Source organism: Bos indicus, chromosome 23, assembly GCF_029378745.1.
Source record: "Bos indicus isolate NIAB-ARS_2022 breed Sahiwal x Tharparkar chromosome 23, NIAB-ARS_B.indTharparkar_mat_pri_1.0, whole genome shotgun sequence".
Lineage (NCBI taxonomy): Eukaryota > Metazoa > Chordata > Mammalia > Artiodactyla > Bovidae > Bos > Bos indicus.
Window position 1 is genome coordinate 38,773,244 of NC_091782.1, and position 13,754 is coordinate 38,786,997.

The following is a 13,754-nucleotide window of genomic DNA, read 5'->3' on the forward strand; positions in this document are numbered from 1 at the left end:
CACCTGAGAGGCCATATATATATACTCTAAGGTTCTTATAAGACAAATTAAAACCTTACTTTGAGCATCATTATGGATTAAAAATAGAGGTAAGCAGATTGATTTATTTTGCAAACTCTCCTAAACCAATTTGGCCATTCTCAATTAGCCTCCAGAGGCTACAGGCAGTGGTGTGCAGGGAATGTTTAATGACCAGCTTTCCCAGGGAATGTTTAATGACCAGCGTTCCCAGCTTTCTTGATTATTTTCATGGTGAATGTTCAGCTACTTTGTGACACAAGGTTGAGAAGCGATCTGTACAATGACCCCTTTCCAGCCCACATTAGTCAATGCATGCTATTCCAGCCAACCAGTTGGATAACAGGTGTGCATGCGAGCACGCAGGCATCCATACACACACACACTCACCAGCAGGGACATGTTACAATGAAAGTGAGTCCCAGATTGACTTGGCAAATGTTGACCAGGAAACAGGTACCCATACAGTCACAGCGCATGTTCTTGAAAGGCGAGTAAAACCCCAGGTCTGTTTACACATCCCAACAAGCACTTTCTGAAATATTCTAATTTGAGGTGTGTATTCCTCAACCCTAACAGAAGACTTCTGTTTACTTTCCAGTGGAGATCAGGTGACTGCATCCGGGCCACACAAAATGCCATTCTGAGGAGGCCCTGTGGCCAGGCTGACTGCAGCCGTCAGCCCCGAATGTCGAGGGCAGAGGGGCCTAGGGACTATCCCAGCCTGTGCCTGTATCTTCAACACCATTGTCCTGACAATGAAAAGTGTTTCCGAACATCTCCTGTGCTAACTCACAAAGCCTGTGCTGCTGCTGCTGCTGGAGACAGTCAAGAAGTAAAGCTTTTCAGGAGCCACACCTGGATTGTAAAGTAGAGAGGGCTGCACACGTAACAGACCCCTGGGGGCAGGTGCTCCCGACCAGCGTACGCACTAGCCAGGCCTCTGTTCTCCCATCTCTATTCTTGAGAATAGAGATTAAAAAGCAACATCCCTAATCAACAAGGACCTAGTGTACAGCAGAGGGAATTCAACATTCTGTAATAACCTATATGGGAAAAGAATCTGAAAAAGAATAGATCCATGTATATGTATAGCTGAACCACTTTGCTATACACCTGAGGCTAATATAACACTGTTAATCAACTATATTCCAATATGTTAATCAACTATATTCCAATATAAAATAAAAATGTCAAACAATTAACATCTGTATGTCTCACGGGCTGCCTTTTGGAACATATAAAGCCCTTTGGAACATGTAATGCTAAATGAAGCCAGGGGCCAGCCTGGTCCACACACTGCCCGGGGTCTGCCAGTTGAGGCAGCATCACTTTCATCCCTCGATGGCCTGCCTCTGCATGGGGAGGGAAAGCCAGGAAGCAAGAAAACCTTTGAGTCACTGAGTAACTGATTGGTCCATCAGCCATGGTGACCTAATCTTCTGGTCTCCAGATTTACCTGGAGGACAAGTTTGTATTTGTTCTCAGTCTGTCCTGGGCTGGGCAAATAGCTAAGGCGTTGGAAGCAATGAAGCACAGGACCCAGCACAAGAGCAAGTTTCTTGGGGAAAGGGAGGGTAAGTGACAGAAGATATGGAACAGCCCATAGGATATCCACATCGAAGATCTATGATATTTCCACCAATGCATTTCATGGTATTTTGGCCAGACTCCAATGGTTACAAGTTAAGTAAGCAGCTCATTTGGTGGTTTAGAGCCTCTGCTTTCTCATCTATAAAACAGGGAGTGTTCCACCTTCCCCAGGGAGATGGTGTGATTGAGTAATTAATGAAAAAGGGCCTCTATCAGGCTGTCACATGGCAATATTATTATTAATCTTTGACTAACTGATATCTAAAAAATCATAGCCAACTTCATGTAACAATAAACTCTTTAAAAAATATAAAAAGAGTGTGCTGTGTGTCCCAAAGTTTCCTCTTTCCTTCCCCCTCATTACTATCATTTATTCTGAACCCAATCTGTTGAATCAATTTCTCAATCCTATTGTTTCCTTTCAATAAAAATTATATTGATTCCAGACTCGAGGAAGATGGAGAAGCTCTGGGCAGGAACTGGGAGAAAAGGCAATGCTATCATCATTTTTACACACACACACACACACAATCAGAGCTAAAAATAGTGCAGAGATGATTCAGAAAAAGATCTAGATGTGACAATCTTAGATTGTCCTTTTTATTTCTGCTAGACTATCGTGCCTCCTACTGTTTTAACCTAGTTTTTCAAATTTATTTTCTGTACTCCAGCAGCATCCTGCCTGTCACGAGGGGTTTTTATTGCTATGAGATCTCATGCCAAGAGATTTGTTGCCGCTGAGAACATCTTTAGGGGATAACATGATTTAATGATTAAGCCTCTGTAAGTAAATATGTAAGCACAAACATGCAAGAACATATCATCTGCAGACACGCTCATGTTAACAAAGATCTTTCAATTCCTAAATATTTGCCCAAATCTCAGGACTTTGCTTTACTCTTTTGGTTTGTCGAGTTCCCACTGATGCCCTGATTATACCCACAGCAAATGCATAAGGTGGGGTATGGCTGGCATGCTTGTGACCAGAGCATCCTCCTACCCCATCAGTGCCAGCCTGAAAGGGCCTGGGTACCAGGGAGGTAAACAAGGGCACAGCTTGGAAGTGTGGCAGGGAGGAGAAGGAGGCGCTCATTCCTACCCTGCCCCCTCTGCCCCTCAGGAGAGGCTGTGACCCCCCTGCGGCAGCCCACCTTGCCGGTCACAAGATCCCCAGAGGCTCGGCTTCGCAGGACGTGCCAGGGCTGTGGTTGCTGCCGCCACAGCCTGGCTTCTGCTCCCGTGGAATCACATCCGGGGCAGATGCCCTGGGCCCCGTGGGTCCATGTCGGTAGAGGCAGCTTTCCACTACAGGTTTCTCCCCAAGGCACCGAACGCGGGCCTCCAGAACGAGAGGCTGGCGTTAGTCTAATTTCTGTTATGTCAAAAAAGAGGATGCCCGTGACCAAATAAAAAGGGTGCTGAGAATGCTCACTGGGGATGTGTAAAAGCCAGCTCAGTCAACAACAGGTACGTACAGCGCCAACCCACACAGTTCTGGGCAGGGGTTCAGAGCTGCCTGCCTGGTGGCTCAGACGGTAAAGAATCCTGTAATGTGGGAGACCCAGGTTCCATCCCTGGGTCGGGAAGATACCCTGGAAAAGGAATGGCAACCCACTCCAGTATTCTTGCCTGGAGGATTCCATGGCTAGAGAAGCCCGGTGGGCTACAGTTCATGGGATCACAAAGAGTCAGACACAACTGAGCGACTAACACTTTCACTTCACTTTTTCAGAGCTGCTACAACCAAAAGGCGTTCGTGACACCTGGAAACGTCTGGTCATCTCCACCCTCTGCCGATCAGTGGGACAGGGAAGCCAGAGGGAAGTGGGTTGGAAGAGGGCTGCTTCACATTTTCTAGAAATCGATCTCTCCACCTAAAGCTCCAAGGGGCTTGTTGACCCCCTCCACTGCCTGGGTGGGGCAGGTCAGAGGATGTTCCAGATCTGGAGAGGAGCAGGGGCCACAGCCCTGGGCAACGAGATGGGCTCTCAAGTGCAAGCAGGGGTCGTTCATTTGTCAAGGCAAAGGTACATTCCTTGAAAGCGACACAATGAAAAACAGAGCCAAGAGAACTCTAATGATACAGATGACACTCTCTACAGGAGAAAATCATTTTTTTCCCCTCTGAATAAAATGGCTTGATAGGGACTTGGAATAAGGAAGAAAAGGTAGAAGTGAAGCCCAGACAGCGTGAGACTGAGAGAGCTGGAGAAACAAGGAAGACCGCCCATAGAGGAAATGTGGCGGTGGGAGGGAAGCTTAGATGCAGGCAGGAAAGGAAGGAAGAGGGTTGCCCGTAGTCTCTGGTGAGGTCTTACTCCTTCCAATACGTGCTTAGACACAGTCCTCTTGCCTCTTCTGAAACCTCTGCTCCTATGCTTTTCTGCTCCTGCTGTAGGCATGGTTGCCTCTTCTCAGACTCGGTTGCTCATTCAGCTTCCACCAGCTTCCAGAAGAGGGGAGATGTCCGTAACCTCACCAGCGTGCCCGCTCTAGTGTCCAGGGGGGTCAGTTCCAGGAACCCTGAGGTCCCCAAACCCACAGCTATCAAGCTCCTTATTTGAAATGGTATAGTATTTGCACATAACCTGCATACATCCTCCTATATACTTTAAATCATCTCTAGATTACTTATAATACTTCGTAAAATGTCTGCTATTAAATAGTTGCCAGCATGTGGCAAATTCAAGTTTTGCTTTCTGGACCTTTCTGGAAATTTTTTATTTTTTTGGCTATGCCGCATGCCTTTTGGGATGTTAGTTCCCTGACCAAAGATTGAACATGGATCCCTTGCGGTGGAAATGAAGAGTCCTGGCCACTGGACCACCAGGGAATTTCTGGTTTCTGGAATATTTTTAAACAAATATTTTTGATCTATGCTGGTTGAAGCTGTAGATGTGGAACCCAGAGACACAGAAGGCTGACTGTATACAACAAAAGCATATGAACTTGATGTTTTATAAAGATTTACTGACTTATTTCCTCTCAGGCTTTAAGGAAAGGAAAGATATTAAAGAGCAACAGGTAACTCTATTAAAGATGTCTCTTATTATAAGTTGAATTATGCCCCCCAGAATGATGTGATGAAGTCCTAGCCCCAGTACCTGTGGAGGTGGATTTATTTGGAAATAGGATCTTTGCAAATGCAATCAAGTTAAGATGAGGTCATGGCGGGGGCCCTTAATCTGTATGTCTGGTGTCCTTATAAGAGAGAGGACCCCATGTGAAGACAGACACACAGAGGAAGATGGCCACATGAGGCCAGGCAGAAACTGGAGTGATGTGGCCACAGGCCAAGGAATGCGGGGGCCACCAGAAGCTGAAAGCAACAAGGCAGGTCCAAATCCACCCTGCCAACATCGTGATCTTGGACGGCTAGCCTTCAGAATGGTGAGAGAACACTTTACTGTGTCTTACATCATTCAGTTTGTAATGCCAGTGCCAGGAAACTGATAAATCCCTTCTGTCCCTCATTGGCTTAAGGCCTTGTCCAAATATCACAGCCCTTTTCTGTCTCTTCCTCGAGGGTGACTCCCTTCCTAGGAAACTCCTTGGATCAAATGCAAATAGGTCTTGGTGGCCTACCCCTGGCCTGCCAGACGCATCCAAGTCCTGGAATGAACACGGCTCACACTGAAGCTGCCACTGCAGCTCTCTGAAACCTGGCATTTTTTTTCTAAATGTAGTCATTAGAGAGACCCTGAAACCTCTCTTCAAAATTCTCCTTTTTCAACAGCATTTACTGACAAACTACTATATGGTAGTATTTAGACTGATGGGGAGGCCCAGATGAAGTAGATAGGTTTTGCTTTTAAGAAGCTGATGTTTCTTGCTGGAAAGAGGAAAGTAAAAATACATATGTATTTCAAGGGGACTCTAAGTCATAGGATCTATTTAAATGTTAAACTGCAATCTAGAGCTTAGGTTCAGATAAAATGGCTGAGAGATGTCAGGAAAAATGGGGCTTGAGGGGTGAAGAGAAGAGCCTGAGTGAGGCAAGGAGAAGGGAGAGGGACGCTCCCACCTGTCCATCGTGGGAGGCCAGGGAGTCCTGGGGAACAAAACCATCCCCAGATTGAAGAGGGCCGTGAACCCCAAGCAGAAGGAAAGTCCATTTGCCTCTAAATTGCTCAGGGGAGTTGACGAGTCTGCAGGGGAGAGTGGGCAGGATGATAATCAGCTCTCAAGTTGTGATTTCCATCCTGTTTCTTTGAGTTTTTAAGATCCTTGGGGACTAGAAGTAAGTACACACTCTCAAGAGCAATTCTCAGAAGACAAACAGAGCCCTGAAAGGTCACAGTGACTCTCCGGCGCATGTCATCCCTCCCCATCATGAACGCAATCACCGCCGACGCACCCACGCGAGCAGGGGAGGAAGGCTGGAGATGTATGAGGTGTCTTAAGTGTGCTCTCAGAGATAGGCGCCACAAATAGCCTGGCCAGCATTCCTCCACCAAGAGTTACGGACGCCAGATGCTGTTAGCAGCTCCTGACTGCGGAGACCAGAAACAGGGGGTCTGAGTGATACGACCAGCATCCAGTTCCCGGCCTTAAGGCTCTTATCGTGTTACTCACCCGCCAACTAAGTAGACAGCATTCTTTCTTCCAGGAATGTTTTGTGAACATAAAGTGGCTGAGTTCAGGGTGCCAAGTTCCAGAAAAATCCTTGAGGTGGATTTTCAGAATGCTGATCTGAGTGTTTCCACCAGTTTGAGAGGTGGGTACCGGGGGGTCCTGAATACCAGCTCTCACACCAGGGAGGACCTGAGGATGAAATGTTAAGAAAGGTGACCACAATATTTCAACACTCTGCTAATCCTTTGAGAAGGGTGCTTGCAAGTAGATATCTGTTTCTGGTTCCTCAGGATTTCAGAAACTCATAGAGACATCACGTCCTTGGCTGCAATTGACAATAAGGCATTTGTGACAAATGTCCCTCTGCCCCTTCCATAGGCCTGGAGTAGCAAGCTCTTTGGCTCCTCCTCCTACTTGGGGTGGACTGGGCAACCTTCTAGAATCTACTGTAAGTGTCCAGGCATGTTCATCACCCAAGTTATTATCTAGAGAAAGTCTGTGTGCAGTTATTTCACCATCTTCCAGCTAGTCCTAGAGACCTTAACATCTGAACTACTTGGTGAGGGGGTCAGAGCCACCGGGGCACCCTCAAACCAGACTCCAGGCTGGGGCTTTGTAAGCCATATTGTCTCCGTCTCAGTGACTCAGCTCTGCCATAGACATAGCAAAGGAACATGGCTGTGTGCCAATAAAACTTTATTTACAAAATCAGGAATGGGAGCAGATTCAATGTGCTGTTCTAGATCTATATACACAGAACTATTTTTGAACGGTCATTATAATTTTAAAGGTGCTTTCATAGACACCTTGGTTTCTCACTCCCCAGGTAGGCAGATAAGCCAGTGTTGTATACATTCATTTTATATACAAGGCAAATCGAGGTCACTAGTACCTTATCTGATGACAACAGAAAATCACAGAGGTGAGTTGGACAAAGGTCTTTCGTTTCAAAACCCAACATATCTCCGACCAGGCTGGTGTTTTCCAGAATGTGCCTCTATTAATAGGTGTTACCTGAAAGTGGAGTTCTGGAATCAAATAAGTTTGGGAAATTCCACATTAACCAAGGTCAAGGAGACTTCTAATGCTTGTTATGAATCTCCAAGTAGGGAATTACAGCATGCTGAGTTTTCCAAACATATTAGATGCCAGACCCCCTTTTATTCTTCTTGTCAAAACAGCTCTCAGGACTCATGCTTCTTGGATCGGAGTCTAGGAAATCCTTCACTAAGTATAAATACAAGTTATAGGAAGAAGACATTTCAGAGAAGAAATGTCAGACTGGGATATCAAACAGGCTAAGGCCCCATGGCAGCTCACCTCAGATGGACTACGGATTTGATCAAACCTTGATCCAGCAGAGTGATAACAGAATGAAATAGGGCCCATCATATGGTCAAGTTCAACACAATCAAGGTGACTAAAAGAAGTGGAGAGGGAAATGAATTGCTCTGCTCATATCATATCCGCTTCTGCTTTTTCTCCCGCTCAGTAGGAATTGCTCATCTGATTAGTCATGATTCAGGTTGATTGTTTGGCTTCTTTCCCTCACGATCTCTCAGGTAGAGGGCAGAGGCCCGTGCTAAGATACTGTATGGGGTTTCGTTGTAGTCTGTAGATTCTGAAGAAATATTTCTTTTTTATGATGCCAGATGTCAATTATAATCACTATAATACGTCACTGAGCTAGTCAAAGAAGTGAGTGTCCCCTGCACAATCACAAGAGGGCTTGATGATACTTTGAAGGCACTGTGACTGGAAACCCAAGAATGTCTGCATCCTGACTACAAATACCCCACCTCCCTCCAGGATTCCGCAAGGGCAATACTCAAGGAACAGTCATAGGAGAAGAACCAAATTCAGAGTCTTAATAATGGCACAAATGCTCCTTAATCCCCAGTGCTGGCTCCTCTGATAAAACCAGGACTTAAGTCCACCACTCAGCTCCAATCTAAGCATGAGCTTCATGTCCAGCTTATCAGCAAACCCGAGACTAGGGACCAGCACACTGGGGCACATCTGTGGGGATCTAGAGTTTAAAATATGATGATCCCTAAGAGGGATTGTGAGTCAGGTGTCTAAGAGGGCTACACTTTGTGGGAAAAGATGGGCGGTGATGGCTTCAGGAAAAAAGGGCAAGATGCACACGGAACAAGGGAGAATGGTTATCATTTTATACCCTGGTCGCCACGTCTCCCTTGAGCCTGTGTCTGCACAGCATGGTGCAAACCAAAGAAATATGTGCTGGTCAGTTGAGGTCCTCTGTCTCTTCATCTTTGGCCAACTGGCCAGGCAATATTCTGGGATGCTGAGGACATTTCTCTCCTTAACTTCCTTTAAGGGGCAGGAGTCAACAAACATGACTGCGTGAGCGTCTGCAGTTGCAAAAAAGTAGAGAATCACTGCCTTTGAAAGAACCTGTGAAAGCAGCTTACCAGGAGACTCGGCAAAGTAGGGATGACAAAGTCCTCGGTAGAACATGGGCAAGACCGTAGGAGAAATATCCTCTCCCTCCTTTTGTGAAATGAGTGCTCCTGTGCTTGGAGGTGCCTGAGAAAGGCTTGCCATTCCCACCAACCATTATGTGTATCTGCAAGAACAATACGAGTCTAGAATAAAAATCATTTCTCTTCATAAACAATGCATGATCTTATGTTTCTACCTTAAAACCTTTGGGGAATAAATTAAGGCATATAAAAGAAAAAAAAACTACATTTACGCAAATTAATCAACCAGTTTACAATATCACACCTACTTCCAAACATTTTCTTCGGAGCAAACAGTCAAGTTTGAGGGACCATAGTGGGCAAGATGGTGCCCCCCAAAAGTTACGCCCACACCCTAAACCTCAGCATCTGTGAACATGGCCTTATTTGGGGGGAAAGTCTTTGCAGATGTAATTAAGAATCCTGAGATGAGGATATCATTATGATCCTAAATCCAGTGACAAGTATCCTTCACAGAGACACACAGAGGAAAAGGTGATGAGAAGATGAAGGCGGAGATTAGAGTGATGCAGCTCCAAGCCAAGGAATGCCCACAGTCATGAGAAGCTGGAAGAGGTGAGGAACAAGTTCTCCCCTTGAGCTTTCAGAGAGACAGCCCTCTGACACCTTGTTTTTGGACTTCAAGCCTCAGAAGGGTGAGAATACACTTCTGTTGTTTTAAGCCACCAGTGTATGATCATTTGTTACAGCAAAGGAAACGAACACAGGTATTTATTTCTTACTGTACTTTTTGTTAAATTTCAAATGTACACACACACACACAGATGCATATATTCAGGTTAAGCTTCTGCAATTCTCCAGCTCCAAGTACTCAGACCTTATACAACTCCTGCCACGTGCATCTGATTTCAGCTGCTCCCTCGAACATTGAAGAGGCAACAAGCATCTCCCTCGGTCTCACTGATTGGGGAGGAGAGGAAGAGGAAGGGCATCCTCTCATAGGACCAACGGACCTGCCAAATCAAATGGAACTGGAGGTGGTCACCACCTTTCACCAGGGACTTCACTTCTGTTTCACAAAGAAAGAATTGATGCGATGCTACCAAAGTCAGCTCCATCCTTTCACTCTGCTCCACACAGTAAGCACATGTCTTTGGTAGATGGTTTCTGGGCTCTGGACACAAGATTCTGTGTGGCTAACTTCTGGGATCTGGAATTGAAGGTGCAAACCCTCCCTATTCCAGCTCCCGTTTAATCTAGTATGATATTCTAATTCTGTCTTATTTTCACCATCTTCAAAAAAGTGCTGGTTTACCCAAAGTTGATTTCTATCTCCCTTGAGAAACTAAAAGAGTAGAGTGGGCTCCAGGGGAGAATCGAGGAGGATGATTTTCCTGAGAAAATGATCTGGGTTCCCAACTCATATGATTAAATGGAGGGCTTTTGGTTTTAATCAGTTAGGTCAAAAGGTATGTCAGATTTTGACGGAATGAAATGCCCAAAAGGCACTTTTCCTCCAAGATTTGAATAAGTTCAATTCAATTAAGTTTCTGATAGGAAGGCACTTTATTAGTAAACACGTCTCTAGCAAGGAGGCAGCAGAAAACAAATTTTAGTGAGAGAGCAACAGGCAGTGTTCTCCGTAGTTGCTTCTCAACTTTCAGGGTCTTGTGCTGTATTTTTCCATTAAAAAAAAAAAAACAACAAACCCACACATAGGAAAAAAAAAAAAAAAAAGGAAGCTGAAGGTTACTGCCAAAACAGATCAGTTCCACCAAAAATGCTCCAGAGAACTCTTTTCCCAGCCCTGGAAATTATGCGGCTCTCTCCACCCTTCTAAATTACACTGTCCTGATAGATTTTATTTGCCCACTAAAAATACAGAACGGAGATATCAGCTGATAACATGGCTCGTGCTACTTTTGGCTGAGCCTGTATTTGTTTGCCAAGAACAGAACCAAGTTCTGGATCACAAGATCTTTAGAAATAAAGCCAGAGTGTCTTTGTCCTTTGCAAAAATGCAGTGACTGTCTTTTATCTCATATCACAGAGGGGACCCAGAGGCTGCAGCAATAATATATATGCAATAATTTTGTAGAAATCACAACTGAAATAGAAGTACATGGATATTGCATTTGGATTCTGCTCAATATGTGTATCTCCCTTCCTCTAAACCTTCTTAAATATTCCAGAGCCTGAGACAGAGAAAGGAGTGATGGTGGAATCAGTTTGCAAGTTAAAAGCAGTTACAACCTTGATGTAAAAACAGCAGCCAACAGGCTCAGTGTTTCTCCTGATTTGGGTCTAGACTGACCTGCTGAGGAACCTGTCAACACAAGAGCCCTAGCTGGTCCTGTGACTCATGTCCCACTAAAATGAACACATCCGACTTCAAATTGGTAGTTTCGAATAAAGGCAATAATTTGTTTCCAGCGGGTACAACTGTTTAATACAATACCTGCTGGCTCTCCAGAAGTAATATTTTCCTCTCCTTGGCAACAATGAAAATTACCCTGTCTTGCGGACCACCAATTCAAACCATACAAAATGTTCTCAACTTGAAGTAGAAGACTTTTCAATGACAGTGATTTGCCATATGGAGGAATGGGGGGGAAAAAAAAAGTTCCAGAGATACAGAATAAACTAGAGGAGAGAGGAAAAAAAATGTTAACAGAAGGCCGAAGCCATTTCACTACTGTAATAATTATTCTTGTAATGTTTTAATCAAAGGAAGCAGCCGGTCTCTCTCCCCTCATCTAAATTCAAGCCACCACACTTTGTAGGTGTTAATCTCCACGCCTTCCAGGCTGTTAGGAGGGAGCGGAAACTGGCAGCCCCTGCTCTGCAGAAGCCTGTAGCATAACAGTACCTGGCACTGCCCTTAATTATCTCAATTATGTTAATATGTGTTGTTTGTCAACAGCTAGAAAGAACTGAGACTGTTACGCAGTTGTGGAGACTGGGTTTTAGAAGTAGGCTTGAGTAACTTGGAGGTTTCCCTTGAGTTATAATTTTTAAGGGATTTTATATTTATGAGAGTGAAAGAAGAATCTAAAAACTCATTCCATAATCTCATCTGGTGTCTGTTTTCCGAAAGTCATTTGTCCTATGTCGTTACAGTAAGTTTTTATTCTTCTTCTTCATTGGTGATCAAAAAATATGTAAATGTGTAAAGCATATAAATGAGTAAAGACAAACGGGATACCCACAGATTGTAAGGGGATGTGAGAGATTTATTTCTCAAGAGCTAAATTAACTAATTAATTACTATATAAAATCAGTAGTACGTACTTTTCAAATACAACAGGAAAACATTTAAGACTATTCGTGTAAGAGAAAACAATGCCATCAGTATTCAAAACCCTAACACTAGCAGCTCTTTTTCCGAGCAGCATGGCGAAGCTTATATGCGAGTTCTGGTCCATTTTATAGTTTCCTGGCATAAACAACGCCTGGAACCCAGCCCAGTCCACCCATGTGGAGACCGCAGAAGTGAATCGGATCAATGGCAATGGAGTCATTACTAAGTCACCAAACACACGCAGGGTGTGAGCCCATATCAGCAACAGAAATGAGAAACAGCGCTGTGTACTTTTTTCATAAGCCATTTCTATTCACAATGTGCGCTTTTCTGAGGATTTCCCGGGCTGCCTGGGCTGAGCACGGCCTGATCACTGGAGGGAGAGAGGCGAGCAGTGGCTTGCCTGCTCTGATATCAACAATCTGACCTGCAGTTTCCTCATCTGTGGAAATAATGCTAATCAGCCTGGCTGGTTTTGATCAGCCAGCTCTCAGAGCCTCTGTCCTGGCTTGCTGGGTTGGCCCAGGACAGGGGCCTGTGTAAGGATGGGCATGTTACCATTCTGTCAAAAGCATCAAGAAGGCATTGAAAATTTATTTCCAAATCCCATGGGGACCCTAGAAATATGTGACTCTTCCAGAAAAACAGTTCTTAGACAGCAGGCAGGTGGAGGAAACTGTGGTTAAGAACCTGGGTTCAAGCCCGATCTTCCATTGACTTGCTGGGTGATTTGGGGAAGAAATGTAACATTTCTAAGCCAAATTCTTTACCTGTAAAATAAGACTAATGGAATAACCTTTTCATTGAAAAGCGTTAAGTCACTCAGTTGTGTCTGACCCTGCGATCCCGTGGACGGTAGCCTGCCAGGCTTCTCTGTCCATGGAATTCTCCAGGCAAGAATACCAAGAATGGTTGGTAACCATTCCCTTCTCCAGAGGATCTTTCTGACCTAGGGGTTGAACCTTGGTCTCCCGCATTGCTGGCAGATTCCTTACCATCTGAGCTACCAGGAAAAACCTAGACTTTTCACTGGGTTATTGATAAAAAATTAATTCAAACAATGTAAGAAAAATTTTTATAAGCTATCAAATGCTATATAATGTAAATCTCATCCCATTTTTCTTCTAAAGGTGAATCCTGCTTCTAGATTTAGAGCACCCTTATTTCCCTGAGGTGTTGGGTATGTCACCCTCAGTTCAATTGCTCACTCATGTCTAACTCTTTGTGATCCCATGGAGTGCAGCACACCAGACTTCCCTGTCCATCACCAACTCCCAGAGTTCACTCAAATTCATGTCCATCAAGTTGGTGATGCCCTCCAACCATCTCATCCTCTGTCGTCCCCTTCTCCTTCCACCTTCAATCTTGCCCAGCATCAGGGTCTTTTCAAATGAGTCAACTCTTCGCATCAGGTGGCCAAAGTATTGGAGTTTCAGCTTCAGCATCAGTCCTTCCAATGAATATTCAGGACTGATTTCCTTTAGGATGGACCGGTTGGATCTCCTTGCAGTCCAAGGGACTCTCAAGAGTCTTCTCCAGCACCACAGTTCAAAAGCATCAATTCTTCGGTGCTCAGCCTTCTTTATAGTCCAACGCTCACATTCATACATGACTACTGGAAAAATCATAGCTTTCACTAAATGGACCTTTGTCGGCAAAGTAATGTCTCTGCTTTTTAATATGCTCTCTATGTTGGTCATAGCTTTTCTTACAAGGAGCAAGCGTCTTTTAATTTCATGGCTGCAGTCACCATCTGCAGTCATTTGGAGCCCAAGAAAGTAGTCTCTCACTGTTTCCATTGTTTCCGCATCTATTTGCCA

At 44.6% G+C, this 13,754-nt stretch overlaps 1 protein-coding gene across 2 annotated transcripts in view; it reads right to left on the bottom strand.

Moving 5' to 3' along the window:
• Nucleotides 1–13,754, bottom strand: part of CDKAL1 (CDK5 regulatory subunit associated protein 1 like 1) — a 787,726-nt gene that overhangs the window by 55,922 nt on the left and 718,050 nt on the right. For both annotated transcript variants that reach the window (XR_011563299.1, XR_011563300.1), the window contains exons 16-17: nucleotides 8,622–8,776; nucleotides 6,187–6,375 (exon numbers count right to left, since the gene is read on the bottom strand). The gene's annotated coding sequence lies outside the window, so the exon portion shown is untranslated. The remainder of the gene's footprint in view (nucleotides 1–6,186; nucleotides 6,376–8,621; nucleotides 8,777–13,754) is intronic.